The following is an 18,994-nucleotide window of genomic DNA, read 5'->3' on the forward strand; positions in this document are numbered from 1 at the left end:
GTTTTGATTTGAAAGAACTACACACTAGCTTTCCGGCCAACTCTGTACAAATTCTGATGGAAATTTAGAAAGGAAAATAATTTTGTTCTTTGTCCCGATTTGTTGCAACGACATTAGTTTTGGTAAAGCAAGTTTGTTTGTGACTTCAAGATCATCAACGACGCCAAGAGCCTGGGAACAAGACTTGCCGAGACAACTGACAAACACGCCAAAAGTTCTCTTCTCACTTCAATCTATCGTTTGACAAGTTGCACATTGTTTCAACTGACAAATATATAATTATTTGTGTTCAAAGTTGAAGGCCATAGAAGGCAGATTTCTGTCTGCCATTGGGAGGGTATTTGGGAGAGCAGGGTATTTTAGAGTTTTTCTTTTAGAGGAAGGTGGAGGAAGCAATGTTTCTGCCATTCTGTTATCAACTGTGAAGAGAGAGATTAGGGGAGATAACCGGAAGCTTCAAAGATTATCAGTATAGCAAGCTAGGCCATTTCCGAGTTGCTTTTTTCTCCCTTGTTAAAACGAATCTTCGCGAGGAAAATCATATGAAAATGACTCTTAAAGGCTGGTTTTCACTAGAGTTTAAGTACAAGCACAAGCGCAAGCATAAGCATAAGAACAAGTGAAAACAACCTCGACATAAACATAAGCAGAAGCAGAAACATAAGAAGAAGGAACCCACTTATTTAATCTTGTGCTGTTTTCACTAGTAACGCGCTCAACATAAGCATAAGCATAAGCACAAGAGAAACGAACAGTTCCGTTGTTCTTGTGTTTATGCTTATGCTTATGTCGAGCCCGTTACTAGTGAAAACTGCACAAGACGAATAAGTGGGTTCGTTCTTCTTATGTTTCTGCTTCTGCTTATGTTTATGTCGTGGCTGTTTTCACTTGTGCATATGCTTATGCTTGTGCTTGTGCTTATGCTCTAGTGAAAACCAGCCTTAACTGAACACCATTTTCAACCAAGTCAAACTCAGCAGTAATCCCGTATGCATTTCAACACCTGTTAGCGCCCGCGCGAGATCGTACCACGTGATCAGATTTGGCCAAAGACGAACACTGACGAATGGTGAACTATAAATAAATAATAGCCCCCATTTGGCGCGAAAATATGCTCGGATATTTGTCCCCGGGCAGTATCTGTTCCAAGAAGCGAACAGTGTGACTGTGAGCTTCGACGAACGGCTAATGTCCGCGGACAAATATCCGAGCACGTTTTTAAACTTGAATGGAGGGTCAAATAAGTAAGGCTTGAGGGAATATTTTCAACACGAAAATTAGCGAAATTAATAAAGGACGTTTCTACATTTGGAGGGTATTGTGTTTTTTATTGCGTTTACTATCCAAATATTTATCTCAACACGAGGGATTTGAAAATTGGGGAATATCACTTAGATATTCTCCAGTTATAACTTGGGAAAACTCAGTGACGTGACGCATTTAGACAAACACATGCGAGCGAAATATATTTGATGGATTATAACTAAAAAATAGAGTGTTTCTGTCGAGGAACTATCGGTTGATAGTTGCCCCGCAGAAATTTGATGTACTTAAAAAAAAAAATATGCTAATTTAAGAACATCAAATTTGCAAGGGGCAACTAGAACACCGATAGTTCCGAGACATAATCCCTCTATTGTCTTTATTGTTCACCACTAAATTTTCTCCCGCGCGTCAGTGCAAAAGTCATATTGAACTATTTTCAACTTTTTTAGACGAAACTGACGTGAAAGCCAGATGTAAAATTTGCCAAAAGAAAACAGACAAAAGCCCATTTAATGCAGATCAAACAACTATCAATTCGTCCTTCAAGTTTGAGCCCTCTTGTTTGCAGAAACATTTTCACGGACGTCGGAGTACTATCCATCCGGGTATTTTCCTCGGACGGGCACTATGGGCAGAAAGTGTCTCTCCGCTGATGAACACTATCCCGTCACGTGATCAATTTGAACCGAAAAGAATCGGGGAAAATTTAGTGGTGTATTCCCCAGGGAAATGTTTGGTAAAAGTCAACAAGTTTTCACCGTGTTTCCACCAGTGCAGTTCTCTTGGTAAGAATAGTGCCTCGACTTGTAAAACCTAAAAATACTTTACTGCTTTTACACGTCCGAGAATTGAAGGCGGGACGTTCACCGCTCTATCATCACTAAATGAGCTACATCTTATAAAGTTTATCACGATAAGCCCCCTGTTAATTTTAGCTGCGCCTGGAAAGAGAAAAATTGGTTACCTCTTGTGTATAGAATCTAAACTTATTCCCTGCTCTTCACACCAGAACCACGAAGACCAGACCCTTCCTTCCTCCCTATCAGTAAAGAATTCTCCGTATACTGGCTCGCGGCCATAATGAAATAAATAAAATAAAGAACTTTATTTAAGTGTCAAATGTATTTAGCACTGTTGTGCTGATTTGGGACACTGTAAATATATAAACAAATATATCAAATAAAATTTCTCTTCGGACTCGTGGCGTTACTGCTCAACAATAACACGTCATTCGTAGAACCCGACCACCATTCGTACGCACAAACGTCAGTGAGTTTTTCAGCAACCACGTTTAAATTTTAAGGGCGATAACACGCTATAACCGTTACTGAGGTTCCTAGTAACCTAAGATGGATTAAATTATTTGATGTTATGTTTCGTGTCAGCTTCGTTCCTGTACTTGTCTATGTTTTTCATTTTCTGAGTTCCAAACAAGGTGCGGTGACGTCATTAACACGTAAAAATGATAAAAATAATCAGTGTTTTCCACTATTGCATAACGCCGGCCTGACGTATTAATACAGTCTGGTGAATATTCACCTTGCGATAGTTTCGCGTTAGAGAAACTGCTTTAAACGTGAACAAAATGGGATCGCGTCCTACCAAGAGACAAAAATCGCTTGACCAAAGACAGGAGACATGTAACGAGGTAGAAGAGACCAAAGTAGAAACGAAAGTCAGTGGAATGGTGCAGAATACAGAACCTGAATCTTTCGGCCAAGCCAACTCAACGAAAGAAGATAAATCAACAGTGGTTTCTTGTTATGCAGCCGATGAGGAACACACCGTTCCAAAAGTACAGCAGTCATTTTCGTGGTTGGCATCAACACCAGTTGGTTCGGGAGCTCCTGCAAACCAGCTGAAAAAAAAACCGAGAAAGCCCATGGAGGATAGAGACAAGGCGAGAAATGTTATGAAAACCGCAATGAAAAATATCTGAAATCCTAGCAACACTCTGAAGAGTGATCAAAACAACTTACGACAGGCGCTGTCAGGTCACCTTCGTCTTCAAACAATGGCAGTGTTGATGAAGCGAGCAAGAAGGAGTCGACTGAGAGGAAAATTCTACACCAACGACATCGTCCTCGGCGAAATAAAGAATATGTTTCAACGACACAAGGAAGGGCTTTGTGGCCTTTTTTTTTTCATGCGCAAACCCTCACCTTGGAGAAAAAATCTGCCGAGAAACCGGCATCTACGACATAATGCTTAACAGTATATCAAAGTGAACTCAGACAATATCGCCGACTTTTCGACGAAATCACAAACTCTTATAGATGACACAACAACGATAGCTATAACTTAGATATTCATAGTTAGTCGACTTTAATCGAGCTACTCCCCGAACGGCGAAAAACAAAGATGTCCCGAAGGCTTGATCAACGTTATTGATTTCATTTTCTGTGATTATGATTTGTGACCTTTGTAAAAGTTCTAAATGGCAAATTAAAAAGAAGTTATAAATATATTTCAAGAATTAATATTCAAACTTTGCATCAGAAAACTTTTCTTTGAAAAAACGGATATCGATGCCAGACAGCCAACCATTTAAAGAGATTGATAGTGAACGCCTCCTGAAACGTTTTAAAACTCTGAATAAAATTCTGGCTGATTTTGGATTTCAATTTAAAAAATTGAAATCCAAAATTTCTGTTCTCTTGATAAGAAGCTACACACGAAGAGCAAATCAAATAGAGAGAAGAAAGGCCGGTTTTCGCTAAAAGTGCGCGGCAATTTCGTGTTATAACGGTAGAATTGCGTCCACGCTAAGAGTAAACCAGGGGCGGGGCAGAAGACTCCTGAAATTTTCGTGTAGGCATCATCCAACAAAAAATGACGTCACATCCGGTTTAAACTGCGCTTCGCGGCTCGTTTCACAAAGCGAGAAAATGGCATTTCGATTACCCACGATTTCCCTCTATTTGTAAACCATCAGTTTCGTTTCATTTTATATTGAGGATGGAAAGATGTTGCAGACACATTACTTCGACTTTTTAAGCAAAAATTTCGGGAAAAGAGAAAAGTTTATCATTGTTTTGAAGCAAAATAACGGAGAGCCTTTGGTCATCGTCGGGCGAATTTTACACATTTGAAAAACTGGTGTTGTTCCGACTTTTGGTTCTTGTTGTTCGTGATTTAGTGATAACAATAAGTGCAATAGCCTATAATGTTACCAACAACCTGGATGAAGTATTGCTGGCCATAGTTTGCACTGTGTACTACGGGAACATAATTAACAGAAGCCGTTTAGCTCCGAAAGTCGCTGTCACCAGAGCTTTTGTTGCTCTTGGCTCACGTGTATTGGTAGAAGAGACAAGCTGGATCGCATGCTGAAGGTCAGTATCCCACATTCCCACATCTCTCATTGAAGGTTGTTGTTTTCAGTAAGATACAGTACATATATATTGGTACTTTGGGGTCATCAGTCTCTTTCTCTGGTGAGTGCTTTTAAAACGCCCAGTAAAAACTTGATTCACGGCATGGAAGCTTATGTCTCGCTGGATCGAAATTCGAGCAAGATTTTTAAGTTCTAGTCCTCTTTAAAAGTAATTAAATCAATTATTCAAATCCAGGCCATCAGGGGGAATCTGCCATTGAAGCTGCCCTAAGTTAAGGTCCTGTTTAAGGACCTTCCCCTTTGAAAATCGTGGGGGTGTTCTTTGAGGCAACACAGGTCCCATTTATATGGTCTCGGGTACCCGAGATAACCCTCCCCCTGAGCCAACTTTATCAAGTGTTTGTATGTGAAAATGTAGCCCCTGTAGGCCGAGTAAAAGTTGACCCTGCATGATTTTTTTTTTTGACCCTGCATGATTATTCGTAACTCTTATTAAATAATCAAATGTGCAACTATCCCTCTTTGTTTAAGTTTCCCTCAGTCATTTGATCACAGTGGGTTTTGCTGAGTTAATTTTCTGTTCTTTGATACAAATTGCTGCTTTAAATCTTAAATCTAGACATTATGTGACACTCGCCATGCTGAGAGTTGTTCCAGTTAGGCGAGCCAAAGTGTTTACGTATACTCAAAGAAAAGTTGTTGGTTACTTTACCTGCCAAGGCAAGTCAACTCGCTCACCTGAATTGTCTCGCCCCCAAGTCTGGTTCGTGATCCTCGTGTAAACAGTTGGTTGAATTTTGCAAAGAAATAAGTGAAAAGTTAGGTCCGCCAGGGTAACTCGGGGAAAGGGTTGTCTCTGGCACACAAGAGCCATTCTATTTTATTTCCATTTTCCCTCTTCCTCTTCCAACTGATTATGCGAAATGTACTGTCCAAAATCTTTATGGGTACTGGTGTTTGAGAGTGTCATCTTTATCACTACTGTGGAATGTACCTCACCTTACAGCCACCCCCTTTAACACAGCCACCTCGTTATTATGGCCACTCTATTCTGGCTCAAACAAAAGCTCAGTCAGTCATTTTCTTATTTATTAATTATACAGTCAGATTTTTGTGGCCTGTTGGTGACCAGATTAACAGAATTCTGGCACATTGTAGGAGTAATTTATGCAATATGTAGTTCCAGAAAATATCCATACCTCCCCCACGGAAGGGAATTTTTCTGAGTCCCCCCCCCCCCCCCCCCCCACTTCTCTGGAAATTCCTATTGAGCTTCATACGTTTCTTTAAATTTTTTGGTCTTATACAACCCCCCCACTCCCCAGGAAATTCCAATCCCTTCTGTGGGGGGAGTATGGATATTTTCTGTAACTGAACAATTTACATGTACAGTAAGCAACAGGCATCATTTTGATAGTGAAGTCCCATGCATACATGTAACTCTTGATTATTTTGAGATTTTATCTTTATTATGTCATCGATGCAATAATATTTTGATTCCTGCTCCAGTGAGAGGAGGGGGGGGGGGGAACTCTTCTCTATGTGCTATATATAGCTATGTGCAGCCCCAAAGGGTATGGTTAATTATTCAGCCGTTTTGGTCATAAATACTCTAGGGTAAGGCTTTTGCCCTCTAGTCTTTAATTTGTTATGTTTTTTAGGATAAGCTACCTCAATTTTCATCATTATCGATAAGACCATCAACAAAAGTCCTTCAAAACTTATGTTTAGGGCAACTGTAGCAGTCGCAACAGTCATAAATGGGGTAGGGAAAATCGCAGATTATGTTCATAAATAGGTTAAAGGTTCAACTTTTGTGAAGAGGGTGGCACTGACCCCCATCCAATTTTTCTGGGATGTACCAAACACATTTTCTTAGCAGTTACTATAGTCTTGCTTTATTAAATCAAAATAGTACTTGCTGCTAGGTACTTTATAAAAGTATAACCCCTCCAGAAGCCTTCACAAAGTACATGTAATATCAGGTGCTAACAATAATTTTTTTTTTGTAGCTGATTAAAATTAAGTATTAAATTGTACTGAACTGGTGCGGATTTAATATACATTATATTTTGTCACACTTACGTAGTTCACACTTATTTTAAGACTACTCAGCAGCAACTAGTACCTCTTGTATGACCATGCAGTAACAGTATATTCCAAGAAAAAAAAATACATGTATATGTATTACTATCCTGCCTGGAAGAGTGTGTAGAGACAGCACACAGTGCAGTGTCCTACTGTATGTCTTTTGTTAGGTATAATAATCTTAAATTTAGAAGACTTGTATTGATCTTTTAGAATTCACAAAAAAGTTGATATCTTGACAACTTTCCTTTAGCTGTGTCACTTCATGATAAATTAGCAGTTTGGTATGTTGTAGCATAGAACTTTAATTAAGTTATCGCACCGGTAGCACAGAAGTCATGGGTTGGAATCCAGTTCACACCTAATTTTTTTTCAGGCTGTAATTTCACCTTTGCTTAAATCATCCAGTCCCCCAGGAAAGTTATGAAATTTATTGTCCAGGTAAACTACTGAACCATGGCTCCAGTGGGGACAGTGCTATTACGATGCAATTTGCAGATGTGCTACATAATATGAGCTTGACAGTTTTGTTACCATGGCAACAGACTGCATTTCAGACCTTCCCTGATATTCTAGGCTTTTCTGGCCACCTTTGGAGTTCCATTTTGATATTTGCCAATGGTGCTTCATCTCCATGATTCAGCAAGCCTATTAAATAGTAAGGTCGAAGTCATGGCCTTGATTAATGTTTTTCAAGCTGAAAATCACTGCATTATTGAAATTGGGTTAGAGGGGACTGGAAAAGATTGAGTTGCCAATTGGGAACATATTTTTCATAGCCATATTAATGTGTTGCCTGTAGAACTATAACTGGCTACCAAGTTTCAATGATCTCTGCTGTATGATATGGTCTGCACTTGATGTAATATTGGGTTTGGTGTATGACATGATCAGTCCTCTCATTTGCATATATTTTACACATTTTAAACTTAAATATGTCCAGAACTAATGCAGATGTTTGCAAAGGTAAACAGTGCTTTTTGTAATCTATAGTGCAATTCTATTTGATATGATAGTAGCATGCCAAATCATTGAGTTGAATTTATGCTGCTGACATTTACATGTACTGTAAGGTGTTGAAGAGAATTTTGGAGGGGAATTTGGTGTGTTTATTGAATTGCCAGAGGTTGGCTGGTTGGTTTTGTTATTGCTTTGTCATTATATTCCATGTATTTTTTTTTTAAAGCAGAGTGGTTGGTAGCAAAAGCAAAACTGGCAATATTCTCTAAAGTCTAAAGTCATGTTTTTAGGTTTTTGTGGTTAATCTATCAGTAGCTGCACTGTCTTAAATTACAACAGAGAAGATGTGATATTAATTATGTAAGTTATACTTTGGTATCGTTCGTACCAAAATTATAGTAATTTTCTGGTTCAATACATGTTTGCCTCTGCATTAATTTGATTAAACTACTGTAGTTTATTTTTTAATCGAATTTAATTCTGTCAAAAGGGAGGTGGAAATCTAAGAGCAATAGTAAACTAGACCAACAAATATACGGAAATCTGCCACCATTGCTTTCGTGGCTGGGTGGAGATGAATCTAAGTCAGACCAAAATTGGAAAAAAAATTACTGATTTAATGTGATTATGCAAATGTTGGAGGGTTGAAATGGGATCGTGGCTATGGGAGAGTAGGAATCGGGACTTAGGGGGTGGGTGCTTGTGAATTTTAGAACCTCTCTGAAAGTGAAAACAAACTGTAGGTTTGAAAAGTTTAAAGCGGAAGTAAAAATTATACTTTAATATATCTTGTTTATTAAGGTGGTAAATGAGCAAATACCCACTTACAGTGAATCATTGAAAGAATGACATAATTTATATTTGTCTTTTATTAGGTGGTTACTTCCTGGCATATGCACCCCACACAGACATACAATGCTATGATTTAGATGATGCAACCTGCTTTCCCATGTTTAACATACATGTAAGAGTGTCAGTGGACCAGGGTACAAGTGTGATTTCTCTACTGATAATGAGAGTAATAAAGATGCAAAGCCACTCTGATGTGATTAATTTAATTATTCCATAACAGTTAATTGAACCAGTTAAACCAAAGGTTGCACTCTGTAAGATCAGGTGTACAAAAATTCAATAGAAAATTTCACTACATCAATTTCATTAATTAAGTAAACTTCTCTGCAAAATATATTTGGTATGTTGTTGTACTGGTAAGAATATATTTTGGAAATTTTTTATGGGAAATGTTTCCATTTAAAAATGTAGCTCAGATGCCACAACTATAATTCTCATTTCTGTGGTGTTTTCTTTTGTGGTAAATTGTGAAAACAAAATAATTATGTTGACCTACAAGTAAGTTAAAAAAATATAAAAGTAGTAGCTCTTCTGAAAAAAAAATAGTTAATTTGTTGTTGTTTCTTCCTGTTCATTTTTTCCTTGAACATATTTATTTTCCTAATAAGTAGTTTAGCTAGCCATAAAAGTGGTTTGTTGTCTCTGAGACCATTTCCAAGATAAAAAAGTGATTTGTATATAAAATTTGAATTTTTTTTTGGGGGGGGGGGGGTGGGGACCTTTTCAGAATTTCCCTAAAAAGATCACAAGGTACAAGGGAAGGAGCACAAATAGAATTTTAAGTGTTAAAACATATGTTTTCATTATCAGTCTGGGCTCTCTGTGAAGCTGCAAAGTATACTTGAGGATAATGTTATACCCATTTTAATTCAAAATACAAATGGAAACTTGCATTGACAATCACTTAATCTCTTGGCACTGTTTTGTTTTTTAATAATTGCCTTTTTTCACAATACAACAATTTGAACATCTTTGTTATGCAAGCTGGTGGGGGGGGGGGGGGGTATTCTACAAAATTTTAAATTGAAAGGCCTTATCTCAAGGTCCATTACCCCTTACCCTTTTGTATACGTTTGTACCGTTTTGATAGAAATGGCACCTCTTTTGTCGACCTTACATTGCAAAAGGGTAAATGTATCCCTTTAAAAAACCTTTTTAAGAATACTGCATCCCTTTTCTATTCCCTTGGAAAGAGGTTAATAAACAATATAGAATCTCTTCATTCTGGCTGAGAGAGTAAATGAGAGCTTTTCAACAACATTTTAGAACCAGAAGAATGGAATCCCTAGAAAACAGATTTTCCTACCCTTTCATACACCTCAACTTGTGAAATCCCTATCATTTTATACCTGAAGCCTGAAAAAGGTACTCATCTTGAGCTGAGCCTCCCCATGTAGGTCATTACAGAGAGCCTTCCCACATACACTAGTCAGGAACTCTTGACAAGTACTGTAAGTAGTGATGAAGCTGGCTTCAAGACTGGTCTGAGCCAGCTTCACTTTTTTAGCACAAACTTGTTGCTCTCTGTCAATTTCTAGTATGAAACCTTTTCTTTGCTGATCTGGTCCAAGTTCGCAGACACTAGCATCACTCTCACGACACTGACTCTATCAATGTCACTCACAGTCTGATTCTTCAGTTTCACTGCACCATGCTTCATCATCACTCATCATTGTTAGACATGAGTTCATTAGCTTGTAAAATTTACCAGCCTGTGTTGCTATTGCCTGTTCCCAGACTTCCTTTTATGGCTAGATGTAGGGGCATGAAATTTCACTACTGTTTATGAACAATTTGTTTAGATGGCATATTGAAAGAGTGATGAATTACTGAAAATTGTCAGTATTGTTAGTGTTCTCTCATCCCTTAAGGATTGAAATATCTTGATGTAAGATTACATAGAGAAAGCACACTGAAATATAATGCACAATTTTTTAGTATCCTTTCAAAATGGGTTGCCAATATGACAGGGATTAATAAATAAGGAACTTGGTCTGCAAACAGGGCAAATGATAGGGTTTGAAGAACTAACAGGTGCATGCTTGACCTCAGTGGTGGGGGGGGGGGGGTATTGGAACGTAGCGTTGGTGACGTTTAAACTGTTGAAACGGAAAAATAAATTTGATTATAAATGAGAAAAAACCACGACATGCCCAAATTACTTAATCGCCGTTAAAACTAATCCTCTTGCTTTTTTTAAGGGGTTCACGGCCTGCCTGTAACGAAGCGTTTATCAATTAAGGGATTGCTTAGGGAAAACATATCTTGTTTACGGTTGTTCACCAATCGTAACATATTTTATGGCATCAGTTTGAGTCATGAGCAAACACATGAGTTTGTGTTAGTGTCGATCGGCAAGAAAGTTCTGCAAAGCGCGTTATGTGTGTGGGTCTATTCTTGCAGTGATACGATTAACAGCACTCAAGTACTCTCGAGTGTTGGCAACTGTAAATTTTAAAAAATGCGCTTCTGTTAATAAGGTTCCCCCATGTCTAGAAACCTGTCATTGTGCATTTTTCTTAGTGTGATGCCCACCTAAGAGAATAGGATATTTGAATTGAGTGCAACTTACCTAGAATACATTATTTCCACACAAACGATGACTCCTGTGGAATTCAGCGAGGAAGAAATGGCGACATTTCGTAAAAAACACGCCTTCAAAACAGCGTGTTTTTGAATAAATAATTACTCTTTCCTTCAAACAAACTGATATGACGAGGAAGAAGACAAAATTTTGTTTATCGTGGCCAAATAAAACGTTAAAAATATCCGGCCGATTGCAAAATATTGCCGTTGTACTTACTGAGAGAACGATTATGCCATATTCAAATTTGATTTTGCCGCTCAGAGCTCTTTTTTACCGGATGTGACGTCATTTTTTGTTGGATGATTCAGATACACAAAAAGTGCCAGGCGTCGCACAGTGTTCTCCCCCGCCCCTGGAGTAAACTCATGTTCTAATCTGGAATTTTTCTTGAGAAAACATATTTTAAAACAATTACTGCGCTATAATTGTAACTAGTGGCCTAACATTGAAATTTTATTTATCTTGGTAACTTTTCTGTCAAACAACCGGTTTCTTTAGCATCCCTATGTTTTGATTTTGTGTTTGTTCCCCTAGACAACACATAAAAGCCCCTATGGTAAACATATAAATATGAAGTACTATTCTGTGAGTTTCTGTTAAACAGCTAGGTCTAATATTGTAAACCTTAAGCTGAGAGTTTGGAAAATAAAATAAAGGTGGAAGATAATCTCGATTTTTTTTTTCAAACTATACCATAGTTGATCACCCATGACCAGAGTTTTCTATTTGCTGGTTTCTTAGCAACAGAGGAGAGTGACGATTACGGCATTCCATTATTTTCAAACAAAGCTGGTTTTCTGGGAATTTGGGCACGGATCCTTCCTCAAGTTTCTGTAAATTTTTTTTTTTGTCTGACTGAATAGACTAGAAATTTGCTTCGTTGTGGGAATTTTAAGCCACTTACGCGTTAATCAGATCGTAAAGCTTCAAATCTGTTTTTTAAATTCAGATACCAGCACCTCGAGTAAGTTTAACAGCCCATGAAGTCAACAATAAGGTGAGGTGAAATGTTGAAAGGTCTCCTGTTCTGATTGGCTGACTACCGTATTTTTCTGTTTCTGATTGGCTCACGGCTGACTAAACTACCTGTGTCTCAACCTCTTAATTCCTTATTCCAGCCTACAAAAATCACCATGCACTGCACGTGCACAAGGTAGGTAGGTCGGTAAAGTCTGCATACGAGCCAAGTGGCCCATCAGGCCGGAGCTTATCCAGGTTTCTGTAACATGAAGCGACTAATAGTATTTCTACTCCTCCCTGGATGGGATGCTAGTCCATTCAGTGCAGGGTTACCCCCAGCATGAAGTTCGCCGGCACCCATTTATACACCTGGGTGGAGAGAGGCACTGTGAGAGTAGAGTGTCTTACCCAAGAACACAACACAATGGCCCCGGCCAGGACTCGACCGCTCGATCAGGAGACTAGCGCACTAACCATGAGGCCACCGCGCCTCCCACAATGCACTTACACAAAGCGCGATATATTTTCTTTTTCCAACAGGAGTCACGAAGATTATTCATAACAAGCCGTACATTGTTTTCATCCTCGATAATCAAGCTCCAGGGGGTGATAACACGGCGAATTTCAGCCGGGTATACATTTCAGCTTAGTTAGGGGGACGGTATTTCACTTCAACTTCCTAGGCAAACCCTCTTGAAATAAAATTATCAGTTACATGGAGAGGAATTCTGAAATTCACCCCAAGCTTGTATTTTTTTGATGAAAGCTGGGTTAAATCCCCGGGGGGTACTCCCAGAAAAATCAGGTGGGGGTGTGCGGCCCGCTTCCCAAAACGTTTACCCTATTTATGACCAAAATCTGCGATATTCCCTACCCTATTTATGACCTGACCAAAAATTCGAAACCCTATTTATGACCTAACCCTTAAATCAAAACCCTGTTTCAGACCGGCGTTATAATAAGTTCCCTAGTTTAGACCAATGTTAAATTGCCGTAAACATAATTTGTGAAGGGCTTTTGTTGATTTTCGTTTCGATAATGACGAAAAAGTGGCTTCTTTTTAAAAACATACCCATATCAAGGCTAGATTACAAAAACCATATCCTATTTATGACCAAAATGGACACAATCAGCTAAAATCGATACCCTATTTATGACCAAAACAGCTGAAAAACTATACCCTTTGGGGCCGCACATACCTATATAGCCCATATAAGGGAGCACCCCGGGAGGGGTGTTAAATCATGGAATTAACCGTCATTCTGGACACTAAACAGGAGATATTCTTTCTCAGGAAGGAAAACGTCATTGAGGTCAGATCCGTTCAAGGCAGGTTTTTTTTTTTCACATTTTGCAACTTTTCCCTGTGTTTTGTTGTTTAGGTTGATGTTTTTGGACGGCTTTGGATATTTTCAAGTTGTCGCTCTCGTAACAGAGATTTGTTGGACGTTCGGTCTCTACGACCATTTTTAAGTGACTTCTTAGTTTCTCTTTCAACTCACCGGGAAAGTTAAGTAATTACCTTCCCAATTACCAGTTAAACTGAGATGTTAGAACGTATTACGTATTTGCGAAAAGCAATTAACTGTTAATCAGCAGAAATCAAGCAATAAATCAGTTTGTATACATGCAAATAAATCATTTTCTTAGTTAAGCGAGGAAGGTTAAGAACAGTGAAGCGGACGAAAATGGGATCTTTTAGTTCTAAGGCGCGTGCTCTCCACAATGGTAGCTGCAACTTTGGCGATTTCCCCAAAGGTGAAATCGATGGTAAAGTTGAGGACGAAATTCTCTCAATAACCGATGCCAGTGAAATAGAGGACAACTCCACGACACAAGAGCAAGCCGAAGGAACGAATGGAGGTGGATCAAGCTGTGTTGACACACGTCACCAGCAGCACACCGCACTAAGGATACGCCAGTCATTTTCAAGGTTGGCATCGCCCCCAGTCGTTTTCAATGCCATTGCAAACGTTCAAAAAGGAAAAGGAAACTCGTTCATCGAGGGAGGAAGTAGGTCAAGTAACGTTATGATTTACAGCAACGGAAAATATCTGAAATCCTGGCAGCGCTCTGCCGAGCTCTCTCCCTCGGAAACGACCGAACGGAAGCCAAAGCGCGATGCTGGTTTGTCCTCAACTTCGACGGCGGACGACAACGGTAATTTCGCTGCAACTGAAGAACGTGACAACAAAGGCAACAAAGAGCAGGACGCAAACCAGGTTCGTCCGGGACGGGAAAATGACAGTCATTTCTTATCATCAAGGGCAGGCTTCGGACTGCTCCCGCAGCAGCATTCATAAATTCAGCCATTTCTCCACCAACACCAAGTACCCCGCCACTGTGTAGGCTCTTTCCTAGAAAGATTTACGGATACTTTTTCAGTCTCCGTAGAAAAGTACGGGACTGCTTCAATTCCAACTGTTTTGTAACCAATTGTTGAAGATTATACTTTAAGTAGCCTGCGTATTAAGGGTTCTCGCAATTTATAGGGCACGCAAAAATTGAGGCGAGAGTATACAAAAATTGAGTCGAGAACATGTTATTAGTAAGAGCAGGAAACACTGGAAATAAAACCCTAATTCTTCTAATTCGCTCGCTATGTCTACGTAGTCTACACTTTAAGAGCATTTTATGAATTTCATGTGCTTTTGAACTCCTCAGTTTGCGTATAACCTGTTTTTTTTCTCCTCCATTTACGACATTGTACAAGTAAATAGTTTACGAATGTATGAAATGCGTATGTTTTATCGATGGCTTTCCACGGGTACAAACAACAGTTCAAGAAATGAATAATTTAGTAAAACTGTGACATAAAGTAACTTATGTTCTGTGTTTTTCGTTTTTGGCACACGGATGCCGGACCATGACAACACTGTACTCGTGACTTAGGCTGCTCAGTTACTGCAAGGCAACTTTCGCACAAAACATCATAAAATATGTTTTGAATACAGTTTGCAAAACCACTCGAAAAGTGTTTCTTCTTCGCCTCTTTCCCATTAAAATACGTGTAAAAGAAAGCTGAAATAATTTAGGACTGCGATTCCATGCGTAATTCTGTCTTCCTTGGATTTTAACTTTGGTAGCTGGTGCAGCTAGTTATCCTGGGCAGGACTCGTCAAATTTAAATGCTATAATGCACGAAACAGGACACACACCCTTCCTTCCCTCTCTCCCCCCTGTACTCCCTCCCTACATTCCTCCATTGAATTCGTGAAGTCACTGGTCAACAATAGCACGTCATTCGTAGAAAACGATTGTTGTTCAGTCGTACGCACGAACGTCAATGATGGCCTTTTCGGCCCGCCATCAATTGAAGTAAGAGTGTCCAGCCGTTTGTCCTTCAAGCTAGGTCCTTGTTTTTCAAATAAAAACTTCGTAGTTTCTCTTTTAACTCACCGGCGAGATTGACAATGCAGTTAGCATCATTATCGACATCTTATGAATTTGTGCAAGGCATTCAGTGACCCCCTCCCTCTATGAGACACGCTACTATTGATGTTAGTTGTGTTCATCAAAACAAATTTCCAGTCCAAGATGATGAATGACCCAAGAATACAACTACCATGATTCCCTGCAGAGACATCTCATAGAGGGGAAATTGGCCGTTGCCAATGAACACAAGCACCAAATGATAAATAAATTTCAAATCGACTTTTCTCGATTGAACAAGGTTAAGCAAAGTCAGCGAGTTTGGGAAAAAAAGAATGGGGAAATATTTAGTTTTAAACACGTTCAGTCTGTAACAGAGGCAGCTTTACGAGGCGTCCAAAGAGGAGATGAACCGCTGGTGGCATTGGGGACGACTTTTTGGCCGCACCCACTGATTCCAGTGATTGAGTTCACTGATCATTTGTCCATCCACCTGAGATAACAATCCAGATATAGAATAGATGTAATTTAGTTGGGGGCAAGATAGGTCCAAATGGCGCACAAACTGGCAAACGTTTCAAGACTACAAAGCGAAGCCGCTAGCCGCTAGCCGCAAGTCTTCCGACGCCCGCGCTACTCGCGGCTCGCCGCTCGCACGACCACTTGTTTTGCGTTCTTCCCCACGGATTTTCTGGCAAAAGGGAGACTGCTCGCTGTCTATCACCTTTGGGTCATATGGTCCGAGCATCTCGGGTATGTCACCGAAATAAATTGACCGTGAAGGCCTGGGAAAAAGGCCCTCAAGTGTTATTCACCTCGACTTCGTGTTGAGGACTCTTGTGATTTGACTTTCTACGAAGACTGAAGAACTTGAACTTAGTTTGCGAATACGATGGCTTATTTTACAAAAACCAAAATTGTTCGTTCTTTGCTTTGCTCCCGGTCGAACCATTCTCTCAGGAGCGCTACACGGATCAAGGAATCCTCTATCGTTGAGCAGATTGTCGTCCAATGTAAACACTGACGCTGCAAAAGAGCCCATGAAGACAATATCAGATTTGCCAGGTCCCATCAGCCTTCCCATCATATGGACAGCTTGGACATTGTTCGTTGGAGCAAATGGCGAGCCTTTTAGAAAAAGCCGAGAATGATGACCTCGCAATTGGAAAACGTAAGAAAATGTGGCAAAATATATCGAACGCGGTTACCCGTTCTGACGGTGGTTTCGGTGGCAGATCCCGCAGCTGCCGCGAAAGTCATTCGAGTTGAGCCAAAATATATCCTCAACGAGTTCAGTTTCCCGTTCTGGAATATTATCGCGAGAAACGCCAAAAGAGTCCTGGCTTTTTTTTTTGCCGATGGTCCCGAGTGCTACAAGTATCGAAGAGTGCTAAGTAAGCGAATGCTTCGACCTTAAGAGATAGCTCACTACTCTCCGGGCTTCAACGAAATTATAATGGATATCAGATTGCCAACCGTTCGAGAACCTAGCGGCTCAAAGAAAGAAAGCAAAGTTTGTAATCTCGACGGCGAGCTCTTTAGGTGGTCCTTTGAGTCTGTCGCAGAGATTTTGTTCGACAAAAGGTTTGGATATCTAGGGCCCGAAGTCAAAGAAGCGCAGACCTTTATGACAGCTGTGGGAGAATTTCTCTGCAATTTGATGGGGGTGGGTTTGTTGCCGACTTTGTTTTATAAGATCTACGAGACTCAGCAGTTGAAAACATTTCTTTCTAGCATGGACACGATGTATGAATACGCTGAATTGCTTATTGAGAGAAGTCACGAGCTTGAAGAACAACAATGTATAACGTAGGAGCCAGTCACGCGACTCATCCGAGCTTACTGAGGATGACAAAATGGGTTTCTTTGAGTTCCTCCTGTCAAGTGGAAAGCTGAATAAAGAAGACTTACTTCCAACTGTGATTGATGTTCTATTTGGTGGAGTTGACACAACTTCCAACACGATGCAGTGGGTGTTGCACATGATTGCGAAAAATCCTGACAAGCAAGACATCCTGCGACAAGAGGTGCTTGTGCGACAAGAGGTGCTTGTGCGACAAGAGGTTCTTGTCTTTTTCATGAGTCGAGACGGAGAAGTGTTCGAAAACGCTGAGGCGTTTAAACCAGAAAGATGGCTGAGCGAGAAAGACTTTGTTTTAACCGAAGCAGCGGAAGTCTTCTCTTCCATTCCGTTTGGATTTGGAACCCCAATGTGTCTTGGCCCTCGAATAGCTGAGTTGGAGCTTCATCTTTTACTGCCCAGGAACGTGCGACAATTTAAAATTTCTTATCCTCCTGATGCGGAGAATGTGGAGTACTTTTCGCGCGGTGTCACTGTTCCTGACAGAGCTGTGAGAGTGAAGTTTGTGAACAGCCAATAATTCGTCCGTCATGCTTCTAAGGGAGTTCGCGCAAACCACTACAATAACTGCAATGATAATGTCAACAAATTAAACAAAACGTTTAATGAACAGAGAACAGCTATGCAAGCGCGTGCGTTTTAAATTAATCTTGGTTTATTTCTTCGCCATCGTCTACAAAACTAATCTTAAATCCAGGTCTCCCACGGCCAAAAGGGGCTAGATCTGGGTACTAGAACAATGCGAAATGACCAAAGTTTACATCTTCTGGAGAACACAAACCATAAATTTCGTTTTTTGAACTCAACGTTGTCTTTACATACTTTGCCAGTTGATGATAGCTCTAACGCCAGGAGATACTCTAAATAAATTGAAACGTGAAACTTACAAGTAGAATGCATAAACTAGTTTTTCAATCGACCTGGTCCTCGAAAACTTTCTTTTCAAAATTAAACTGGCATTAATAAGAAATAACACGCAAACTGCGGTGATAAACATGGCAATAAAACGCATGTTAAAAAAAAAAACAAAGTTCATTTACCTGACGTTTCGTATGTTTCAACATACATCTTCAGAAGTGACCGTTAGGAATAGAAGTAACACCTAAATTTTTGTCACCGCAGCTTGCGTGTTATTTCTTATTAAGCTACGATGGCCAAAGAAAAAGAGTATAAACTGGCATTGATTACACAGACTAGGACTATAAAAGGAACATTAATTCTCATAATAAGGACCTGAAGATGACTGAGAAGAAGAAGCTCATTTTTTAGGCGTAAGCCCGAGCGCTAAACATTGGTTTTGTGTTAATCGAATATTACCACTACGGGTCACTTATAATAATAATAATAATAATAATAATAATAATAATAATAATAATAATAATCTTTATTGAGGAAACTTTTTCACGTACATGTGGTTTTCGAAAAGGACCTCAAAGATTAATACTAATTAATAGAACTAAAAATATGAAATTTACTTTGCCAGTAAAGCTTAGTGGAGGAGTCAGTGTAGTTCGAAAACACTGTATAGTAAAATGATTAGTGTCTAGCCCTAAAACACCTCCAGTCGCTTGAAATGTCCCAATTTCTTAATAGCGGGAGTTACTTCATACATTTCTTTGTAGCATCTGAAAGGGATTTGTCTTTTGTCCTGTACTAGTGGCTGTCCGTAAGGGCGAGGGCTTAGATTCCTGGACCTCGATATTGCGCCGCG

At 39.7% G+C, this 18,994-nt stretch overlaps 1 pseudogene; it reads left to right on the plus strand.

Moving 5' to 3' along the window:
• Positions 1 to 16,314: 16,314 nt before the first annotated feature.
• LOC145500001 (sterol 26-hydroxylase, mitochondrial-like) lies at positions 16,315 to 18,143 on the plus strand (annotated as a pseudogene).
• The last annotated feature ends 851 nt before the right edge of the window (positions 18,144 to 18,994 follow it).

The sequence above is a fragment of the Orbicella franksi genome, chromosome 10, assembly GCF_964199315.1.
Source record: "Orbicella franksi chromosome 10, jaOrbFran1.1, whole genome shotgun sequence".
In the NCBI taxonomy this organism is placed as follows: domain Eukaryota; kingdom Metazoa; phylum Cnidaria; class Anthozoa; order Scleractinia; family Merulinidae; genus Orbicella; species Orbicella franksi.